This window comes from Ovis canadensis, chromosome 8 (assembly GCF_042477335.2).
Source record: "Ovis canadensis isolate MfBH-ARS-UI-01 breed Bighorn chromosome 8, ARS-UI_OviCan_v2, whole genome shotgun sequence".
NCBI classification, from domain to species: Eukaryota; Metazoa; Chordata; class Mammalia; order Artiodactyla; family Bovidae; genus Ovis; species Ovis canadensis.
The window spans coordinates 85091770-85114085 of NC_091252.1; the positions used below are offsets into that span (position 1 = coordinate 85091770).

At 48.9% G+C, this 22316-nt stretch overlaps 2 pseudogenes; both read right to left on the reverse strand.

Annotated features, from left to right (window-relative positions):
- Window positions 1–13428: 13428 nt before the first annotated feature.
- Window positions 13429–17461, reverse strand: LOC138444658 (tyrosine-protein kinase RYK-like; annotated as a pseudogene).
- LOC138444951 (EP300-interacting inhibitor of differentiation 1-like) lies at window positions 15466–16104 on the reverse strand (annotated as a pseudogene).
- Window positions 17462–22316: the final 4855 nt, after the last annotated feature.

Here is a 22316-nt window from a genome sequence, read left to right on the forward strand (position 1 = left end):
GGAGGACAGGACTCAGGCTTGGGTGGGGCACCAATTTAGTGGGTTCAGGTGATCAATGTGTCAGGGGAAGACTCTCATGCATAGGCCTGGGGGACAGGGCCCTGGGTTTAATCTCTGGCAAGAGGCAACACGGGGACCACATAGCCCCAGTGGAGGAGGCTGGTGAAGAGGCAAGTGATTAGGAGAGCAGGAGAAAGACGAAAGGACAGCGTTAGAGCCCTGGTCAGGACAGCCACATAGGAGAAGACGGGCCACTCTGGACAGGCCTGGCCACCCCCAGACACAGAGTAGCCCCAGATGGGAGTGAAATCAACCGGGAGGTGATTATAATGAGTGTCGACAATGAACATCCTTCCAAGAACATGAAACTCCACCTGATTGCTCTTGCTACTTCCTTAATATTCTGCTCGCATCCATTTCCATATCTACAAACAGTGAAGCCAGCCTTACTCAGTGAGAAGACATGAAATGGAGCACTGCCCGTGCTGAAGTGTCAGCGCGACCTTCCAAGGTCAGGGCTCAGTCACCCCTGAAGCTAGCAAAAGCCGAGAGCCCCGTGATAACAGAGAGATGGATCCCTCTGTCACAGACGTTGACCTCTCAATGTCATTGATAGATCACTATGTCATAGATAGACCACTTCCCAAGAATTAGGAGGTCTTGTCAGTCCCAGAAAGTGATGGGTCATCTCACTCTTCATCAGCGGATAGCCCTGAGATGTGAAAGTGAGATGTTCAGTGCTTGCTGGATGCTGCATGCAGGTAAATTATGAGGGGGAATAAAATGGATCACACAGGCTACCAGTGTAGAAGGAGCAGCCTGAAGAGACCGCCAGGGGGCGCCCGGTGGCAGTTCTGGATCCCGGTCTCCACGGGGAACTTGCAAATTCAGGTTCTGGCCTCAGTCCTCAAACTCTTCCTAATGAGCAATTACTTTGGCCCACAAAAGACCTAGGACTACTCTGGGGCAGAAACTACTAGAAAACATATTGCTGATGACACTGCAGTTAAGGGCTGTCTGCAGGCCCTTTCCACAGATCCGCAGAATTCTTTGGTGGGGGTGGTTGCGGGGTGGTGGATGGCCTGGAAATCCGGAGTCTTTAAAAAAAAAAAAGCAGGGCTTCCCTCCTGCCTTAGTCGGTAAAGTCTCTGCCTGCAACGTAGGAGATTCGGCTTCGATCCCAGGGTCAGGAAGATCCCAAGGAGGAGGGCATGGCGACCCACTGAAGTACTCTCGCCTGGAGAATCCCCATGGTCAGAGGAGCCCGGCGGGCTACAGTCCTCGGGGTCGCAAGAGTCGGACACGACTGAGCAAGTAAACCACCACCGCAGGAAGATTGCAGGCGGGAATGGGGAGGAAGGTTGAGGGGCGAGAAGGACTCGGAGAGGAAAAGAAACGGGGAGGGACTGGAGGAGAAAGGAGTGGGTCAGGAGGGGGCGGCTGGGTGGGGCCATGCGAGGCTTCGGAAGCCGGAGAAGGAGCCGCCTGGCTCCCCTGGACCGTCCGGGAGTCACCTGAGGAGGGCGGGGAGGTGACACGGCGGGGAAGTGGCGGGAGTGGACGGGAAGGCGGGGCGGAGAGTGGAAGGGCGGGGCGGGCTCTCATATAAATAGCTCTGGTCACCGCGCGAAGTGGGAAGATCTCCTGGAGAAGGAAATGGCAACCCACTCCAGTACTCTTGCCTGGAGAATCCCAGGGACGGAGCAGCCTGGTAGTCTACAGTCCATGGGGTCGCCGAGAGTCGGACATGACTGATCGATTTCACTTTCACTTTACTTTCCGCGCGAAGTCAGATCAAAGCACTTTCCACGTGGTGATGGGCTGGACCACTGACTCCGAAGCGCCTCTTAGTCTGGCTGCCTTGCTTCTACTCGTGGCTTTCCGGTTCTGCACGGCGCGAGGCGGTGAGTTCATGGATTAACCTGCGGGGAGCGGACGCGGGGCCTTAAGACCCCGAGAGGGATGAGGGTGTCCGCCGGGGTTCTGGGAACGGCGAGCCGGGACTGCCTCCCTGCTTTTAGACCTCCGCGCGCTCCTTTCCCGCTGGGCTCCTGCTCCCTGCCCCCACTCCCCAGCTTGTTGCCGTCCCTCGTCCCCCGCCCCGGCTCCCCTCCCCGCCCTGGCATGTAAAAGACACGATCTGGGTGAATCACAGCATAGAGGGAGGGAAAGCTGGGAGAAATGGGAGCCCGGGTAACAGCAAGAAATGCTGCTCCAATCCGCGGGCCGCCTCTCGGGAATTTGGAGCCACTGGAGCTAGTGCAGGACAGGTGGAGGCCGCTCCCGAGGGACCGAACCCACGGGGTTCAGGGGAAGGCTGGGTGGAGTCTGTCCAGTTGCGTTGGGCGGGCCTGGGGCGGCAGGGGGCGGGGAGGGAGATGGGCAAAGGTCTAGGTGGAGTCCGTCACTTGGGTGGGGTGTGGGGGGGTGCGGTGCAGGAGGTGGGGGAAGGGAGATGGCTGGAGTCTACCTAAGAAGCCTCCTTAGAGTCCTGCTTGGTTACAACACTATTTTTTCCATATCCCTTCCCATCCCAAGAAGCTCAGGGCCTCAACAACTTCCCATCTGTGAAGGGATCCTAAACCTGCCCTCTTGTCAACTGGCACCCTATCCTCTTGCCTGAGAATTCACCCCAGCAGAAGCCTCCCAGCCTGGCCCCCAGGACATAAAGCAGGAGAGATGGGAGAAGAGTTTCCCAAAGTGTGTGACACAGGGCACGAGGGTGAGGACGGGCACCCCCACTTCTACCCTTCGGTCCCACATTCATATTCCCTGAGACTATGGAGACGTGGCCTATAATAGCTATTATTTAAGACAGGAGTTGGAGAACCTTTTCTTTAAAAGACAGAGAGTAACACTGTTGGTCTCGACAGGCTATTTGGTGTCTGTGTGCATTATACATCTCCACGTTTGTGCTACAAGAGCAGGCAAAGACGACCTGAAAAAAAAAAAAAAAAAAGAACAATGTGACTGCCCTGTAATAGTAATAGTAATAGTAACAGATGACTCATCCCTTAGGGCCTAGTGCAAGGATGCTTAGCTGGCTGTTTCTGAACCAAAAACTTGCTCTGTCCTGCCTTGTATGTTCTGGGTGGTGTGAATGTGAAAGGAGTGTGGGTCCAGCAGATATAGGCTAATGTCCCCTGACCCCCTCTGTTCTAGAGTGGCTTCTATGGTCCATGGAGATATAGGGGACACTGCATGAAGGCTCTGGCATTAGCAGAGAATAGTGTGTGCATGCTAAGACACTCCAGTCATGTCCAACTCTTTATGACTATAGCCCACGAGGGTCCTCTGTCCAAGAGATTCTCCAGGCAAGAACACTGGAGTGGGTTGCCATGCTCTCCTCCACGGGATCTTCTCTCACTTAGGGACAGATCCCACATCTACTCCCGCTCCAACATTGCAAGTGGATTCCTTACTGCTGAGCCACAGGGGCAGGCCCTGGAGAACAGTGGTGCTAAAACAATTCTGATGTCAGGCCTAGGCCACCTGCTGCTCTCTCTTATTTGTTGCCTCTGGCCCTTCTTATGCCAAACCACAATATCACTTTAATCCTCTGATGGCTGGTCTATCTGAACTAATGATTAGGGGTTGGTGAGCCCAGATCATGATAGACAACGCTGACATTTCATGACCAGAGGCCTCACCTCCACCAGCCCCCAGGACCATACCAGGAGCCACATTAAATGATGTTGCATTCCCCATTACAAATCTCATGGCCTTGCTTCAGGACATAAAGGATCTGTGTTGTGAACCTCCAAGTAACATGTCATATTCGGCACATAGCATCTTTCTGACCACAGACAGATACCTCTGACGTCACAGATTCTGCTGAGTCATCTGCCCAAAGAGCAGGTCATCAGTCACCAATCGTCCTTGACTGCTTTTGTGCTAGGACAGCAGTTGTAACAGAAAACCATGGTCTGCAAAGGCTGAAATATGTCATATGTACAATTGTAGAAATCTATGGGCCACACTGGGAATTAAATGGAGATAGGATAGGGATGACAGTCCTGCAGCCCTGGAGGATTGAAGGTTGTTACTCTGTCATTTTCTCCAGGATATGATATTCTTTACACGTACTATTGGGGGATGAAGGTCCATGTCAGAAGTGTGAACTTGAAAATCGCTTCTATGGTAGCCCTCACCACCTGGTAATTTACTAACTGTGAAGATTTTTCATTCATATGCAAATGCAGTGGATGTGAAATGAGCACTATGAGGACCAGTGAATGGGTGGCACTCCTGTGGGCAGGACGTGGGACAGATGTGTATTCCTTACACAGATCTCAGGCACCACAGTAATAACAGGCGGGCCATGATGATGTTTCAGACTGCTGGACATGATGACAGTCCCACTCTAGGTCCTTATGAATGTGGGGTGGCTCCTCTGCCAAGTGTACACTTACCCCAGTCAATGACCGTGTGGCTTCCAAGGCCAGAAGGACTTCTGCACTTGCTGTGGTGATAAGAGGGCCCTCCTTGCTGATGCCTGGCATCTCTGTCTCTAGGAATGGATTCTGAATATAAGACCTGACTCAGTGCTGGATATTGCACAAAGGACTTGGACATTTGGTTGGGATGTCTGCACTCAGCTTCCTGAACATCCAGCCTTGTGTTTGTCTGTTTTGTTATATAATTTTTCCTTTCAATCATGTAGTTTTTAACCGGCCTCACTGCTCATCTGTCTGCCTCTAGGATCACCCTGTGTTAGGAGCCAGCATGGTACTCTCTGCAGTGAGGCCTGGCTACAGGGGGGCTCTCTGGTCCCCTTGGCCGCTGCATCTGCTTTGTTTCTGACATAGGGCACTCCCCCTGGCATCACCTCTTCCACCTTCTCCATCCTCACTCCTGCTGGAAGCGCACAGGAACACCAGTTCTGCCACCATCCCTCACCTTCAGCAAAAGTCACCCTGGCGCTGTTGGAGATGCTTCTCATCCGTTCTTTCCTCTCGGGCTCCATAGAACCTGGGGGACTGCACACTTTCCTGCCCTTTCATACCGTGTCCACCCTGGCACATTCACTTCTCTGAGCCTTTGATCCCCTCCTCTTCCACCTGCCTCGGAAGTTCTGGATTTTCTCTTTCATGCCTTGTGGGCCAGGCCTTCTCCAGGATCCCAAGACCCATCAAAGTAGTAGATCAGCAGCATCTCCCTGGCCTTGCTAAGCCCTGTGACCCCAATTGTGAATTCTCCTTTCCGCAGCTTTGGGTTCTGTGTGGGCCTTATGAGCAGAGTAGACATAATGTTGTGTGGTTTCTCCGCTTGCTCAGCCTATAAGTGTTGTTAGGGGGCAGGGGGGCCTTCCTGCTCTACCAACCCAGCCCTGCAGCTTTCCTCTGCTCTCACATAAGTGGGGGGAGAAGGTAATGGGTCTTCTTCTCCAAAACCTGCCCTCACCTGCGTTTTCCTTCACAGATGCTCACTCTCGTTGCTACAATTCACCATTGATCCTCAGCCCAGTCCTGGAGAGCCATGGTGTGTGGCTCAAGGCCAGGTAGATGAGAATGTTTTTCTTTCCTATGACTGTGGTGGCACCATGATCTAATCCACAAGCCCATTGGGAGAGGAGGTGAAAACTATGAACACTTGGGAAACACAGAGAGAAACACTGAGAGACATCGGGGACTTCCTCAAGGGGCAATTGCCTGATGTTATACTGGAGAAACACATGGCCAGAGGTGAGTTCAATTCAGTTCAGTTCAGTCACTCAGTCATGTCCCACTCTTTGAGACCCCATGAACTGCAGCACGCCAGGCTTCCCTGTCCATCACAAACTCCCAAAGCTTGCTCAAACTCATGTCTATTGAGTCAGTGAAGCCATCCAACCATCTCATCCTCTGTTGTCCCCTTCTCTTTCTGCCTTCAGTCTTTCCAGGATCAGAGTCTTTTCCAGTGGGTCAGTACTTTGCATCAAATGCCCAAAGTATTGGAGCTTCAGCTTTAGCATCAGCCTAATGAATGTCAGGACTGATTTCCTTTAGGATTGACTGTTTGACTAAACTCTGGGAGATAGTGAAATACAGGGAAGCCTAGCATCCTGCATTCTGTGAGGTCGCAGGAGTCAGACATGACTGAACAGCAACATGAAAGGGATAGAAGACAGCCATTACCTGCAGGGTCATCAATAATATGTTCTCTAGTTGTTTCTGTTCCAGAGGAGCCCAAGACATTTTGTGGACCAATGTAATTGCTCTTTAGAAAAAGTTTGAGGACTCAGCTTGAAATGTCTGTTTCCAAGTTGGCAGGGAGACTGGGATCCAGAGCTGTCACCTGGAGACGTCTTAAGTGTTCTTGTTCTCCAAATGACACTCGTAACCACTATGAAAGACTTTTCTTCCCTTGGTGTTCGTTTCATTCGTTTCCTTTTGTACAACCTCCAACCAGCGTTTTACTATCTCAGAATTCTCATCTCAGGGCTATCTATCTGGCGATGAAGAGTGAAGCCATCTATCACCTGTTGAGACTGACAAGGCCTCCTAATTCTTCGTAAATGGGTCCTTGTCTTTGGTCATTATTTCCATCCGAAGAGATTGTGAATGACCTAGAGAGGTCAAAGCCTGTGACAGAGGGCTCCATCTCTCTGTTATCACGGGGTTCCTGGCCTTTGCTGACTTCATGGGTGACTGAGCCCTGAACTAGGAGTGTGCTGAGGCCTCAGCACAGGCAGTGCCATTTCGTGTCTTCTCATTCAGTGAGGCTGGGTTTCCTATTGACATCTGTGGAAACTACGCATGTAGAAGTTTAAGAAAGGAACACAAAGCGATTGGATAATTTCATCATGACCACTGTTTTTGGAAGTATGTTCTATTGCTGACACCCACTAAAATCACCTCCTGGTTGATTCCACTCCCATCTGGGGTCTGCACTGTGTCCAGGTGCCAGGAACATGCATGGGTAGGGGTGGCCAGGGCTGTCCAGGTGTCCAGAGAGGCCCATCTTCCCCACCTGGCTGTCCTGACTAGGGCTCTAACGCTGTCCTTCCATCTTTCTCCTGCTCTCCCAGTCACTTACCTCTTCACCAGCCACCTCCACTGAGGCTACCAGGTCCCCCGTGTTGCCTCTTCCCAGGGATTAAAGCCACGCCCCTGTCCCCCAGGTCTGTGCATGAGAACCTTTCCCTGACACACAGATCACCTGCTTAGGCTTGTGACTGAAGCCAGTAAGGAGTCAATCTGTTCCCTTTACTCCTGTCCTGATCCTCCCTCAGGGGGCAGGTCTGGGGAGGAGGGGCCTTGCTTCCTGACAGCCTTGGGGGGCTACAGGGAAACCTCCTTCCTTCGTGGCCCTCCAGCCTCTAAGCCAGCAGCACACACAGCTCTCAGGACCAGGGTCCCTGGCCCCCATCTCTTCCTGGTCCCCCCGCTGAGCACCTCCACCCCAGCTCAGGCCCACCCATCCCCAGGCACCTCTGCTCAAGGCAGGGCCGCTCAGTGATGGGGCTCTGGGTTCCCAGGAGGCTGATGATGTGCAGGCCACAGGCTGAGTCAGACCTGCTGCTGCTCCAGGAGCACAGGCCTGGCCTCAGCCCTTTCCCCAATCTCTGCTGTGGGGCTCCTGCCTTGCCTGCTTGACCCAGGCCACTTCCTGTGAGGACGGGCCTTTGGAGTTGGGTCTGGAGTTCTTGCTCTCAGGTGATATGGGGTCTTATTCACCTGCTCATTTCCAGGATGAGGAGGTTCAGTGAGGGGCAGAGGTTGGCTGGGATTCACCTTCCCTGATCTCACACCAGGCCCTGTGCCCCTGCCTTCCCTCTGAATTCTTCCCTCAGTACCTGCTCCTGGAAAGGACTCAGCCCAGGAAGACAGTTATGATGAAACTGGTGAGGACCACAGGGAGGATCCAGGTGATGTGCTTGATGGCTGTGGCCACGGAGTTGACTGTGAGGGGAGCTTCAGTTGGTGATGCTGTAAGGCATGTGAGAGTGAAGCCTTTGTTCCGATCCCTAAACTAAGCAGATGCCTTTTCAGCCCCCCGGACCCAGGTACCCTACTATGGAGTCATTAGTGCATAGTTTCTTTACAATGCTGTGTTGGTTTCTGTTATAGGACAATGAAAATCAGCCATAATTAGATACATATATCCCTTCCATCCTGAACCTTCTTTCCCGCTCCCATCCCGCCCCTCTAGGTCATCACATAGCACCAGCCTGGGCTCCCTGTGTTATATAGCGTCTACCCACTGGTTAGCTATTTTCCGCATCTTAGTACGTATATATGTCCCTGCTACCGTCTCAATTCATCCTACCCTGTCCTTCCCCTGCTATGTTCACAAGTCTGTCTCGTGTCATGCAGTCATTTGAACCAACCATATGGCAGCCCCTGTGACAGGTCCTGAGGTGAGATGGGGGAAGGGAGGAGCCCCATCTCCACAGAGCTCAGACAGTGAATGGGCGAGAGAGGGTCCCCACACAGCCACTCAGTCCTGCGTGACATCAGATGAGGTGACATGAGGATGGGAACAGATTAAGTCCTCTCAGGAGCTGATGTTTGAGGCAGTATTGACAGATTTCCAGAACTAGAAGAGCTGATATTTTTTAAAAGGTTGTAGAGAGGGGGTCAGTAAGAAGGAAATCTCTAGAATCGGAGTGGTGCCCTCATGTTAGGGGTCAGCAAGAATCCATGTACAGTGATTCAAAGGCCTTTGCTATGAGGGAGAGATGTCAGGAGGTGGAAGAGGAAAGAGGATCACAGAGCATCCCCAGGGCCATTGTTCTCCCAGGAACTACTCACCTCGAATAGGTCACTTTTACACACACACACACACACACACACATACACACAGAGGGGTGGGTCCATGTCACCCTGAGTGGACTACTGCTTCTTTCTTCTGGTCTCACTTACCCATGGTTGGCAACATTTCCTCCCAGCGCACCAAGAAATGCCGAAGCCAGGCCCGACAGTGGCCCATGGAGACCTTCTTGAAGAAGTTGCTCACAGCTCTGTCCTTCTCCCACTTCTCTCTCATCCGTCTCCCTCCAGAATGAACTACGGTCCAGTGTCCATTCTCCGAATCAAAGAGGAAGCACATTTGTCCACTGATGCCGAACTGCCAGGATCCACTGATGTGTCCATCGTCTTCACACCAACATGTCATCCTGCCCTGCAAGGTGAGAGGGTGCCGGGGTCCAGCCCCGGTGGATCCAGGGAATTCGAAGGGTGGACGGCGTCGGCGTGGAAAGACTTGTTTATTTATTAATGTAAGATTAGATTAAGAAACTATAGTGTAGTAAGAAGATTAAGTGGAGGAAGAGGGCTGAATAGCTTGGTTTACGCGGAAGGCCAATAAAATTCCAAACAAGGAATTTGCACCATCTACGTTGGGCCACCGGCGCCCGCTTGAATATCTAAGGGTGCCTCGCCTTAAGCTCCCTTTCTCGCGGGTCTTAACAGCCGGGGCAAGTAAGTAGACCTGGCGAGCCTCCGCGCCCCAGGTGGAGATTCAGCCTGAAGTTAAAGTAAAGAGCAGAGAGAGGGAAAGAGAGAGAAGAAGAAAGAGAGAGAGACACGGGGGGAGCCAGAGCCCCAAGAAACCAGGCCGGGAGACTAGTTAGAGAAACTGGTCCGAGAAACTGGCCCCAGAAGCTGGCCCCCACCTTTATTGTTCAGAAGGCCTTTTATACTTTTGATAAAACACAGAGATCAATGGGTAACACAAGATTATGTAGAGTTCGCAGCTCAGACTCTTTCTATACATCATTTTGTATACAAAAGGTCTCAGGTGATTTACATTATCTTCTGGCCAAGAGGCTTGTTAACACTTTTTGGCTCTCTTCCTTAATGAATGTTAATCTTGTTTCCCCTGAAGTGTTTTTCTTTAATCTACATCTCCTTAAAGCATTAACATTAAAGTTACATCTCTATAGAACAAAGGTGCAGTGGGATATAACAAAGAAGGTACTTAACTCAAAGATCTAATGTTGCTAATACAAGGTCTACTACTTGTTTTTCTGTATACCAACTATATCTACAAATAAAGGATGTGAAAATTTGGCAGCAAATATTGACTCAACAAATGAAACCTTTAATCAGTCCTATTCTAAAGATTTTGACTCCTCGGAAGCCCCTACATTCCTAGGATGTTTTAAGCTTCCTGTGCCTCCTGCGGTCAGGAGGCCTCAAACATTCACACGCGCAGCTGTATGAGTCCTGCAGGCAGGCTAGAAAGCCATCAGAGGGTTTTTTGGATTGAAACACTCTTTCAAATGCAGAAGACTAAAGCCCTGAATTGACTTTTTCCAGAAAATGTCAGAAGAGTAGAAAAGCAGAGCACAAAAGCCGGCAGATTTTTGTTGGGGTACATGCTTAGGAATTTCCAGAGGGGTCCCTGAAGTCTGAGCACGCCTTGCGTATGTCAGCTTCCTTCCTCATGACCTTGTCACGGGCGGGATTCCTCACACTGGCTCCCAGCAAGAGGGTCTGCCCCCACCGTGGCAAAGAGCTCAGCCTCTGGGCTTGACAGATTCTTTGCCCCACCTGGGTCCACCTCCCCTGAGCCCAGCTAATCTGGCCCTGTTCTCTCCTCCAAGGCCCGCTCCTTCCACTGGACTACTAGGGAAGGACCAATATCCTCCATTTTATTTTTTACCCAGAAACAATGAATGAGTTTAAGCCCCTTGCCTGCTCCTTCTGCACTTGGACTTTCTAACTCACCTGTGACCTTGTGTTTCTCTGACGTAACATCAGGCAGCTGCTCCCTGAGCAAGTCCCCGATGTCTCTGAGTGTTTCAGTCTGTGTTTCCCAGGCCTTTGTCGTTTTCACCTCCTCCCCCAGTGGACTTGTGAATTGGATCTTAGCACGACCACAGTCACAGGAGAGAAAAACATTTCCGTCCACCTGGCCTTGAACCACACACCATGGTTGTCCAGGTCTGGGCTGAGAATTGATGGTAAAGTTATAGCAAAGAGAGTGAGCATCTGTGAAGGCAAAAGACAGGTGAGGGCCGGGTTGGCAGAAAAAGGCCCATAGGCCTCCTCCCCTCAGTTATGTGAGAGCAGAGTAAAGGTGCAGGGCTGGCCTGGCAGAGCAAGCATGGTCCCTCCTGCTCCATCCCCAACACTCCATAGAGCCAGTGCCCCTCCCTTCTTTGTGGAGAAGGAGAAGTCCCCTGCTGGGCAGAAATTGCACATCATGGATATCTCCCCTTGCCCACCAGGTCCGTACCCAGGATTGGCCAACACACAGCCTTTCTGGATATATGCCAGACGGCTCTGCAGGAAAAGCCTAGATGGAAGAGGACTTTCAGCATCGAACCCAGTGTGCTGCCGGAGATGGACAGCATGTGGGGGCTGCTTCTGAGGAGCATTTCATTTCTAGAACGGAGCCCTGCTGGGAGCCGGCTTGGGGAATCCTGCCCATGGCAAAGGTCATGAGGTTAAGGGGCCCGACAGGCAAAGGCGAATCGGGCCTTAAGGGAGCCTCCCTGGATCTGCTCATGCATCTGCCCCCAAAACCAGAGTTTGCCTGCCTTGCTGCCTTATGCCTTTCACCTATACTTCTGACATTATGGGGGGCTATCCCCCACCACCTCTCTCTGTAAAGGAGTTAACTTAGGACTCCAGTTTAAATCTCCTGGGCATGACAAGGGTGTTTCCATCCAAAAACTCCTCTGATGGCTCTCTAGCCTGCCTGACAGGATTATCCGGCCACATCTGATTGTTTACAGCCTCCCAACCGTGAGAGGAATGAGACACTTTAAACTTTCCAAAAACAGATTCTTTTGAAAAGTTAGAAAATTATTAGTATTAGCGAGTTAGTTAGAAATTATGTTGGTGAGGGGTTTCATTGCTGAGTTAATGATTGCTGCCAGGCCTCCATATCCTTAGGCACCTGGGAGTATGTTAATCAATGTAATTGGAATGTAGAAAAAGAAATATAGTAGTTTTGATGTTAGCAATACTAGACTTTTTGAGTTAATGAATTTTCTCTTTTGTTATAGGTCACTGTACTCCTCTTTCTTTGTTGTAAATCACTGTGTCCTTGCTATGTAAAAATGCAACTTTATCACTATCTTAAGACTAAGTAAATCTTAAGGGGAAACAAGCTTTCTGATTAACCTTTATCAATAGAAAGAAAGGTGGGGCCATAAAATGTTAATCGGTCTCCAGACCAGAAGATATTGTAAAACAAATGTAAGACCCTTGTAAGAACAAAGGTACGCTGAGAACACATTTATCTCTATGTACAGCTAAAAGTATAAAAAGTGGACCTGGAAAATAAAGAAAATGGACCAGTTTCTGGAAAGACTGGTTTCCCCTGCGTTGTCTTTTTCTCCATTTCTGGCTGAATTCCCATCTGGAGCGCAGGCTCACCAAGTCTACTTTTTTGCCCTGGCTTCTAATACCCACGCCAGAGGGAGCCCAAGGCAGGGCACCCTCCGCTATTCAAGTGAGCACCAGTGGCCTACGTAGACAGTGCAAACTCCTTGTCTCAGAGTTTTATTGGTTTTCCACATAAACCAAGTTATTCAGCCTCTTTTCTCCACTATTTTCCTACTACACTATTCTTTCCTAATCTCTCTTTGCTAATTAAATAGTCCTTTCCTAGACGCCGACTCCGTCCCTGCCTCGAATTCCCTGGATCCACTGGGGCTGGACCCTGGGAGAGCCCCTTTTCAGAATGCATCCCCAGAGAAGGAAGCCACGTTCCAGTGAGGAGTGCCCTTTGATCACCACAGTAAGTGCAGAAGTCCTTTCCTTCTTTCCCAGTGAGCCGCATGACCATGGGCTCAGGTAAGTGAACCTGAAGAAACAGAAACGACTCCCACATTCATGTTGGACCTAGCATGTTGCTAGCATTATGCACAGGGACTGCAGTATCGTCATGGCCTCCCTGTTTCTGAAGTGAGGCTCAGGGCTCCAGGCAGTCAGTGGACAGCTGTGCCAGGCCTTGCTAACAGTGCTTATCCCTGGGTCCACAGATCCACACCATGCTCATTTCACATCGCCTGGATTTCTGACATGAATGGACAATCTTTGTAGTTAGTAAAATACCATTGGGTAAGGGCTACCATAGTAGGGATTTCCACATTCATACTTCTGACCTGACTGTCTATCTCACAATAGTATCCGTTCAGTTCAGTTCAGTCACTCAGTCATGTCTGACTCTTTGCGACCCCATGGTCCGCAGCACACCAAGCCTCCTTGTCTATCACCAATTCCTGGAGTTTACACAAACTCATCTCCATTGAGTCGGTGATGCCATCCAACCATCTCATCCTCTGTCGCCCCCTTCTCCTCCTGCCCTCAACCTTTCCCAGCATTAGGGTCTTCTCAAATGAGTCAGTTCTTCCCATCAGGTGGCCCCTTGCCAATATCTCCAAGCTAACCCAGTCCCAAAGCAACAGAAACCACTGTTTACTGTTATGCAAGCCATTTAGCTTGCAGTGTAATTTGTTACATAACAATATATAACTATTATAATTTCTCAACAAGACCTGGAACTGGGCCTCTTCTCCAGATCAAAGGCCCAGCACAAGCCATCACAGCAAATGGTTCATCAGGACAGCTGATGGGCTGGGCTATTTGGTAACCCCTTTCAGGTACCTGCCCATCTCAAATGGGTAGATGTTTATGTAGAGCATTTATGATCACGTCGGTCTCTTAGTTGCAGGATGCTGCCTTCTTAGTTGTGCATGCAGGATCTGGTTCCCCAACCAGGGACTGAACCTGGGCCCCTGCATTGAGAGTGCTGGACTCTTGGCAACTGGATCACCAGGGAAGTCCAGAGAACTCATTTTTAACTAGACTTTCAGGGGCCATCCATTGATCCATTGTTTTCATTGTTCCCCAGACAGTGAGATCCCATGGGGAACAAGACTCTGGAGAGGGGTTGTCTGTACTCTTAACTTAAAGTTGTCATCAATGCCACAGCTCCTAGCAGCCTGGTATTTGTGGATGACTTCCCTTCTGACCAGGTAACTAATCCCACAGGCAATGTCAACAGACCTGTGGACCAGGTCTTGTTGAGAAATTCCCTGTGGCCTCTACTAACTTGTGCTGCCTGTGGATTACTGGCCTCTACTAACTTGTGCTGCCATAAAAACACTTTAAGATTCTCCCAATTCATGTAAGGCAATCCACCATGGGTTTTTCTCCTTCTATACACACATGGGTAACAGGGAGATTTCTGTGATGAAGCCTTCATAGCTTACAAATTTCAGTGAGCATCACTGCCACCTGAATTTCAGAAGCTTGATTTTTTTTTTAACACAGAACAAGAAATTTTTATTATCTTGAATGATGGTGCATAACCAAAAACAATCTTAATTAGAGGAGGAGACAGAGGGAAACTTCAAATACTGAGGTGGATTTCTGGGAAGATTTAAAACTTTTAAGGGCTGTTCATAATGTCTTTTTTTTAGATGTAAGGCTTTCCTTTTACTGGACAATTTTCACTTAACATTTCTTACATTATGAAGTTCAACCAGTCTTTTGCTGTAAAGCTAAATGAAAAAAGAGAGCAAGAGAAACAGAAAATTCTCTAGTATATAAGGATGTTTGAAAGAGTTTGTATTCTTTGTACCTTCATGTACATTTTACAGTCTAAATTTGAAACTTTATTAAGGATGTCTTAACTTTTGCCTTTTAAAAATGTTCAAGGCAACTAATTTTCTTGAATTAAAGATTACAGTAGCTTTAAAAATGATCAAGATAAACGTACAAACAAAATCTCCGTTGTTCTTGGAAACACGTTTTAAGATATAGCACACATGACACATACCTCTTTGGGGACTAGATTATCCTTTGAGATCCTGAGGAACACTGGGTGGAAGATTTATTTTACAGCAAAATTTAGCCTTTGATAACCACAGCTTGGATAGCTCACAAAGTTGAATCTTTAAAGTTTTCTCAATATGCTTTGAGTCCGAATAACTCAAAGACATCTTATGTCCTAAGGTGGATAAATCAGTCATTTTTTTTCTCATATAATTATCATCAGTGGGCTCTTGACTGGCAGTCTATCTTGGTCATAACTTATTCTTGCAAAGCCATTCCTTACAGTGAAACATGAAAGATTATCTTCCCCAATAAGAGGAAATTAACCTGAATAAACAACAAAGTCAAAGCCATAAGTGTCTCTGGACATTCTTGAAAACAGATTTCAACAGTACTAAAATACTTTATTAGGTGAAGTTGCTCAGTCGTGTCTGACTCTTTGCAACTCCGTGGACTGTAACCTACCAGGCTCCTCTGTCCATGGGATTCTCCAGGCAAGAACACTGGAGTGGGTTGCTAGTTCCTTCTCCAGAGGATCTTCCCGACCCAGGGATCGAACCCAGGTCTCCCGCATTGGAGGTAGATGCTTTAACCTCTGAGCCACCAGGGAAGCCCAAGCTTTAACAATTTTCCTCTTTTTTCATAACTGTGCAGTCACTACCTTTTTCTACTCTGCTTTTTTTTTTTTTTTAAGTTGGCAGGGGGTGGGAGGTGGGGTGGGAGGGAAGATCAAGCTTTTCATTGGCACAGAACTATTTGGAATGAACCCCAAAGACAGTGGAATGCTGGGTCTCTCCTCAAGCAGCTTCCTCCTCTCTTAACAGCATTTAACTACTCTCTATCAATGATCTCATCACAGCCGAGTTCTTCAGTCAGACGATTGACAACCATAAGTGAAAACTCTCCGATAAAAGCCAACTGATCAAACAGGGTCTTCTCAGAATGCATCTGAAACCCGCCATCCAGAGCTGCTTCTCTGGCTCTGGAGGTTCTCAGAAACATCTTGGTGGCTTCTTCAAGGACCACTGATACTCTGTAGCCCTCACCGCTGAGCGGCTCCTCTTCTGGAGAGTCATAGTCGTCCTCCCAGTCATCGAATTTCTCGCCCTGGCCTTCGCTCTCGAATTCAGGGCCCGTGATCTGGCCTGGCTGCTCCCCAGGGCTGGGGCCCCTCTGGGGCCATTGGCTGGGCTGCCTCTTCCTCCGTGGGGCCTTCCTCCTCCAGCTGTGGCTCGGCACCGGCTGCGCGGGCGGGGTTCTGGGATAGCTCCGGGCTCCCGCCGCCCACCATGATATGCGGAAGGTCACTCTCACCAGGCCTCACATTCATCTACAGGTCATTGCTCTCTTCATAGAGCTCCGACAGCTTGTTCATTTCAGACATAGTGTAAGCAGCTCAAACTCCCCGCAAGTTGTTCGTTTTCCACCCAGAAGCTTGCTCTTTAACTGTTTCTCTTTATTTGGATATTTTGCATCTACTAAAACCCCATGAAAAATACACCTCAAAGTACTTCTTTTAGAGTTATCCTTTCCCTGAATACGTGTAACGTGAACTTCCAGATGTTCAAGCTGGTTTTAGAAAAGGCAGAGGAGCCAGAGATCCAATTGCCAACATCTGCTGGATCATCAAAAAAGCAAGAGAGTTCCAGAAAAACATCTATTTCAGCCTTTGACTGTGTGGATCACAAGAAACTGTGGAAAATTCTGAAAGAGATGGGAATACCAGACCACCTGACCTGCCTCTTGAGAAACCTATATTCAGGTCACGAAGCAACAGTTAGCACTAGACATGAAACAACAATCTGGTTCCAAATAGGAAAAGGAGTCCATTAAGGCTGTATATTGTCACCCTGCCTATTTAACTTATCTGCAGAGTACATCATGAGAAATGCTGGGCTGGAAGAAGCATAAGTGAGAATCAAGATTGCTGGGAGAAATATCAATAACCTCAGATATGCAGATGATACCACCCTTATGGCAGAAAGTGAAGAAGAAGTAAAGAGCCTCTTGATGAAAGTGAAAGAGGAGAGTGAAAAAGTCGGCTTAAAGCTCAACAATCAGACAACTAAGATCATGGCATCTGGTCCCATCACTTCATGGCAAATAGATGGGGAAACAGTGGAAACAGTGGCTGACTTTATTTTTCTGGGCTCCAAAATCATTGCAGATGGTGACTGCAGCCATGAAATTCAAAGACGCCTACTCCTTGGAAGGAAAGTTATGACCAACCTAGACAGCATATTAAAAAGCAGAGACATTACTTTGCCAACAAAGGTCCATCTAGTCAAGGTTATGGTTTTTCCAGTGGTCATGTACGGATGTGAGAGCTGGACTATAAAGAAAGCTGAGCACCAATGAATTGATGCTTTTGAACTGTGGTGTTGGAGAAGACTCTTGAGAATCCTTTGGACTGCAAGGAGATCCAACCAGTCCATCCTAAAGGAGGCCAGTCCTGGGTGTTCACTGGAAGGACTGATGTTGAAGCTGAAACTCCAATCCTTTGGCCATCTGATGCAAAGAGCTGACTCATTTGAAAAGACCCTGATGCAGGGAAAGAATGAAGGGGGGAGGAGAAGGGGACGACAGAGGATGAGATGGTTGGATGGCATCACTGACTCAATGGACATGAGTTTGGGTGGACTCTGGGAGTTGGTGATGGACGGGGAGGCCTGGCGTGGTGCAGTGCATGACCTCTTCCTAGATACAGAGGCTCAGACCCTCCAGTCTTATACCATGGCCATTGGGCAATTCCAACAGGACACACACTTATGGGGTGTGAACCAGGACCCAAAAGATTCTAAGGAGTCACTACTATCTGCTCCAGGGACTCAAGTCCTAATTAAAGTCTGGAAAGATGGGTCCCCAAAGGCTCAACTCCAGCCCACATGGAAGGGCCCCTACCCTTTAATACTTTCTACCCCCACAGCAGTCAAGGTACCAGGACATGACTCCTGGGTTCACTACTCACGAGTCAAGCTGTGGATGAAAACAGGAGACACTCAACACACCTGTGAGTCCCTGGGAAGATCTCAGACACCTATTCAGGACTACAGAGGAGTGCCACTGTAATGAGAATGCCCAAAATCTGGTTTCTGGGGATAAGATTTCTCAGCTCAGCTCTAAAGAGCCAACATATCTTGGCAGGGGTTATATTCCAAAACAGACAGGAGATAGGTCTTCTGATCCCTGAACAGGGAGGGACTTGAGCCATCCTGGCGACAGAATTTGAAATTGGCTAATGCCCCTACTAGTCCTTGTTATGCCATATTGATGCTGCTTATGACTGTTCCATGTATTATCAATTGTCTAACCTGTGTTGTCTCTGCCACCAGGTCAACAAGCTACAACATGCAGTGCCAGTTCAACAAAGATATATAAAACTACAGCCGACCATGAAAAATCTCACTCACCCTTACATGGACACCACCGTAAGGACTCTGAGGCCTGAGACTAACAAGAGGGGTAAGCCCAATACCCCTCGCCATCCCAGTTCAGCAGGAAGTAGCCAGAAAGAACTTGACACCCCTATTCCTAAAGAATTGGGCCTCCCATCTCTTGAGGAAGGAGTGTTAGGTAGTTAGAATAGGAAACAGGAGTCCAAAATGGCGGTGGCTAAAAGACAAGGAAGGGAAAAGCCCGTGAAAAGCGAACAAAGGAAGGTGCAAGGACCAGAGTGAGGACCTCAGGCAGAACAGCACTCCTGGCTAGTCCAACTTACATAGGGCAGGCCCCGGGGCAGCAGTAGGGGGGAGTGGGGGGAGACATATAAAAAGAGGAGCCAAAGGGCTGGGGTGCTCTCTCTTCCCCACACGTGTGTGCTCATTCCCCCTCTCTCTCTTCTCTTCGCTTCTTTGGGTCAGCATGCCCTCATGCCTCCAGGATGTATTTTCCTGCTATTTTTTAAATATAATGGAGCTGTAACACTGATCTAATAGCTATAACACGGTCTGTTCCAACCTGAGAGGTATAACATGGTCTGTCCGAGAGCTATGACAAGCTGAGGGCTCTAATGTCCATCGTTTCAAATTTTTGTTGAGAGGAGACAGAACTGAGAATACACTCTCCTGTCAGGGGGAAAGGACCCACAGGCATCCCTTCCCAATCCCTGTGACAGCAAGTGCATCCCTCTGTAGGGCTGCGCTTGGCAGAGCAAGGACTGTCCCTACCCAGCCCTGTCATCACCAGTCAAAATGGTGTCCTTTGCTGGCTTGAGGAGGGAGAGGAAGATGCGGGGAGATGGAAAGCATGTGGAGGCCACTCCTGAGGAAGTGGGATCACAGAGGAGGCGAGGAGCACAGAATCCAAAGCTGGATACCATAGGAAATCAAGAAACCTGGCAACCCAGGCATGCCCATCGTGATCTGCGCTCCTCAACCCAGTACTCATTAGGTCAGGGGGGCTCAGTGATCATCAGATACACCCTCTCCTCACACCTTCAGCTTCACGAATCATCTCTCGTGGCCCCTTAGACCAGGAAGGCACTGCATAGCACACCCATGCTCCTAGCGCATCCACTGTGCCCCGAAATCATAGCCAGGGCTCTTCAAAGGCAGGCTGAGGCACCCCTCAGCAGGTTCACTAGAGGTGAGGCACCCATTTCTGGGACCCCCATATACCCTAGATCTGAGGATGGTAAGCTAGGACAGTGGCACTCCTGTCCCCCGCATTGATTTGTCTGTTGTCTTCCGTTGCTTTTGTTCTACAAAGGTCGGGCTGGGCCCCTGAGACAGAGACTGAACCAAACGGCCTGCAGGGAAAGGTTTGCAGAGTCCTGCTTCAATCAAGTACCACCGTGATATTTGTGTCCCCAGCAGGTAACTATACGGATCTGGGACCAGAGGGTAGAAGTGGGGTGCCCATCCTCACCCTCACAGCCCAAGCCCCACTTTGGGAAACTGTACTTCCATTCCTCCTACTTCAGGAACTGAGGGCTTCACTGGGGTTTGTCCTCAGGCAAAAGGATAACATGCCAGTGTTTGGGGAAGTGAGCGTTAACTCGCTTTGGTTAGTGGTTTTCCTCTGGCAAGTTCAAGGGTAAAAGCAGAAGTGTCATGAATTTATCGAATGAGGGGGAGGGGTGTGTTTGTGTGTGTGTCTGTGCGCGTACATGCATTCACTTGCTCACTGGCTTTTTAAAGCATTTCAGGTCTTCTCACAGCTCTGCAGGGAACCACAGGGAGGAACTGCCTTGTCCTGCCCTGCCCAACTCAGGGGCTCCCACTTTCTGAGGGGGTGGGGTGGCCTGCTGGCAGCAGCATTTCCTGCCATGCCCTCTTCTCTGTGCACTACCTCTCCTCCACACAGTACTTTTAGGGGGCCAGTTTTTAAATTTTATCTGGCCTTGCCTTGACTGGAGGATGGCAACAAGCCCCAGGAGAATTTACAAGGAGGAAGAGCCTACAGAGAGAAATGAGTCAGGGGTGAGGAAACCACCAGCAAGAAACTTCTGGGGCACCGCCTCCTAGTCCTGGGTCTTAATGGCTTCCCAGTCCAGAAACTCTAAGGAAATGGCTTCTATTAGTGATCTAGGGAGGTGTGAAGCTGATTCCTCTCAGGGCCCAGGCCAAGGGCCCAGCTGGTCCACACTTTGATTTCAGGCTGGAGAGAACCAGAGCAGTGAAACTCAGGGAGTCACCTCGGACTTCTGTCCTGCAGACAAGAAGTGTCTGAAAATAGTGGGTTTGATTTGAGCAGTTGAGTCTGTGTTATGGCAGAAATAGAAAACTAATACACACACCCTTCCCACTTAAAGGAAACTTTGTCTGGCTATAAAACTGTAGGCCTAAAACTCTTTTCAAGACTTTGGCAATAGAGCTCCTAGGGGCTTCACAGGTGGCTCAGTGGTAAAAACAATCCGCCTGCCAATGCAGGAGACCTGGGTTCCATTCCTGCCTTGGGAAGATCCTCTGGAGAAAGAAATGGCAGCCCACTCCAGTATTCTTGCCTTGAGAATTCCATGGACAGAGGAGCCTGGCAGACTACAGTCTGTGGGGTCACAAAGAGTTGGACACAACCGAAGCAACTTAGCATGCATGCACACACAGGCAGTCATTTAGTCCTAGTGGAGGTGGGGGAAGGCTTCAAAAACGTTTTTAAACAACAGATCAATAGATGTGCTCATAGGTGGGACAAGTTCATTGTTTTTCTTTTCTTCCACTATTATTAGTCTTCTCTCTTTCCATCTTTAATGTAAACCAGTTACTGAGACATAATTTACAGACAGTTATAGTTGAGATATAATTTATAGAAAGTTATTGAGATATAGTTTATAGAGTACCTTCCTTTTGAATGAAGCAGCTTAAAGTCCTTTATCTTTGGGAGTATATTAGAAACATGTAGGCATTTGGCAACATTATAAGACATGTTCCCAGGCTATGGAAGTAAGAGCAGATGAATGATATTACTTCAACCATGAATCATCATCAGTTCAGTTCACTTTAGTCACTCAGTCATGTCTGACTCTTTGCAACCCCATGGACTGCAGCAACCCAGGCTTCCTTGTCCTTCACCATCTCCTGGAGCTTGCTCACACTCATGTCCATTGAGTCAGTGATGTCATCCAACCATCTCGTCCCCTGTCATCCACTTCTCCTCCTGCCTTCAATCTTTCCCAGCATCTTTCCCAGGTCTTCTCCAATGAGTCATCTCTTCACATCAGGTGGCCAAAGTATTGGAGCTTCAACTTCAGCATCAGTCCTTCCAATGAATATTCAGGACTGATTTCCTTTAGGACTGACTGGTTTGATTTCCTTACTGTCCAAGGGACTCTCAAGTCTTGCCCAACACCACCGCTCAAAAGCATCAATTCTTCAGTGCTCAGCCTTCTTATCGTCCAACTCTCACATCCATACATGACTACTGAAAAAACCATAGCTTTGACTATAGGGACTTTTGTTGGGAAAGTGATGTCTCTGCTTTTTAATATGCTGTCTAAGTTTATCATAGCTTTTCTTCCAAGGAGCAAGCATCTTTTAATTTCATGGCTGCAGTCAGTGTTCACAATCATTTTGGAAGGCTTTAAAAACAAAACAAACAAAAAAGGGAGCTTCCATTTCTCCTCTCCAAAAATATAAGTCTTTTGCCTGGGTTCTCAGGAACCATCTGATCCATCTGTGGTCCCTCAGAGTGAGGGGAAAAAATAGCATTTTAAAAACCGAAGCAGTAAAACAAGGAGATTTCTGGTTCTGTCTTTACATGGAAATGAATTTGTAACTGACCTGGATTTAATTCGGTTAAGGGAAAGTAAGCACTATATAAATAAACTCTCAGAAATATCAATAAAGCTCACCAGCACACATTTCTGACACCAGGGACGACCCTGAGTCAGAATGATTGGCCAGAGATGACCCAGAAACTAACTCCATCACCAGAGACCCTGAGACTACAAGCCATGTGGCAGAGCAGTTCTCCTGGGTTCCCTTACCCTGCTGCTCTCCGCCCTGTAGCCCCTTCCCAAAAAAGCCTCTTGCCTTGTCAGCATGCGTGTCTCCTGGAACCATTAATTTCCCAATGTTACACAAAAGCCCACTCTCAGACCCTGCAAGGAGTCCCCCTTTCTGTAACAGATGGCGACTCTGGTGGGATTTCCTCACTGCG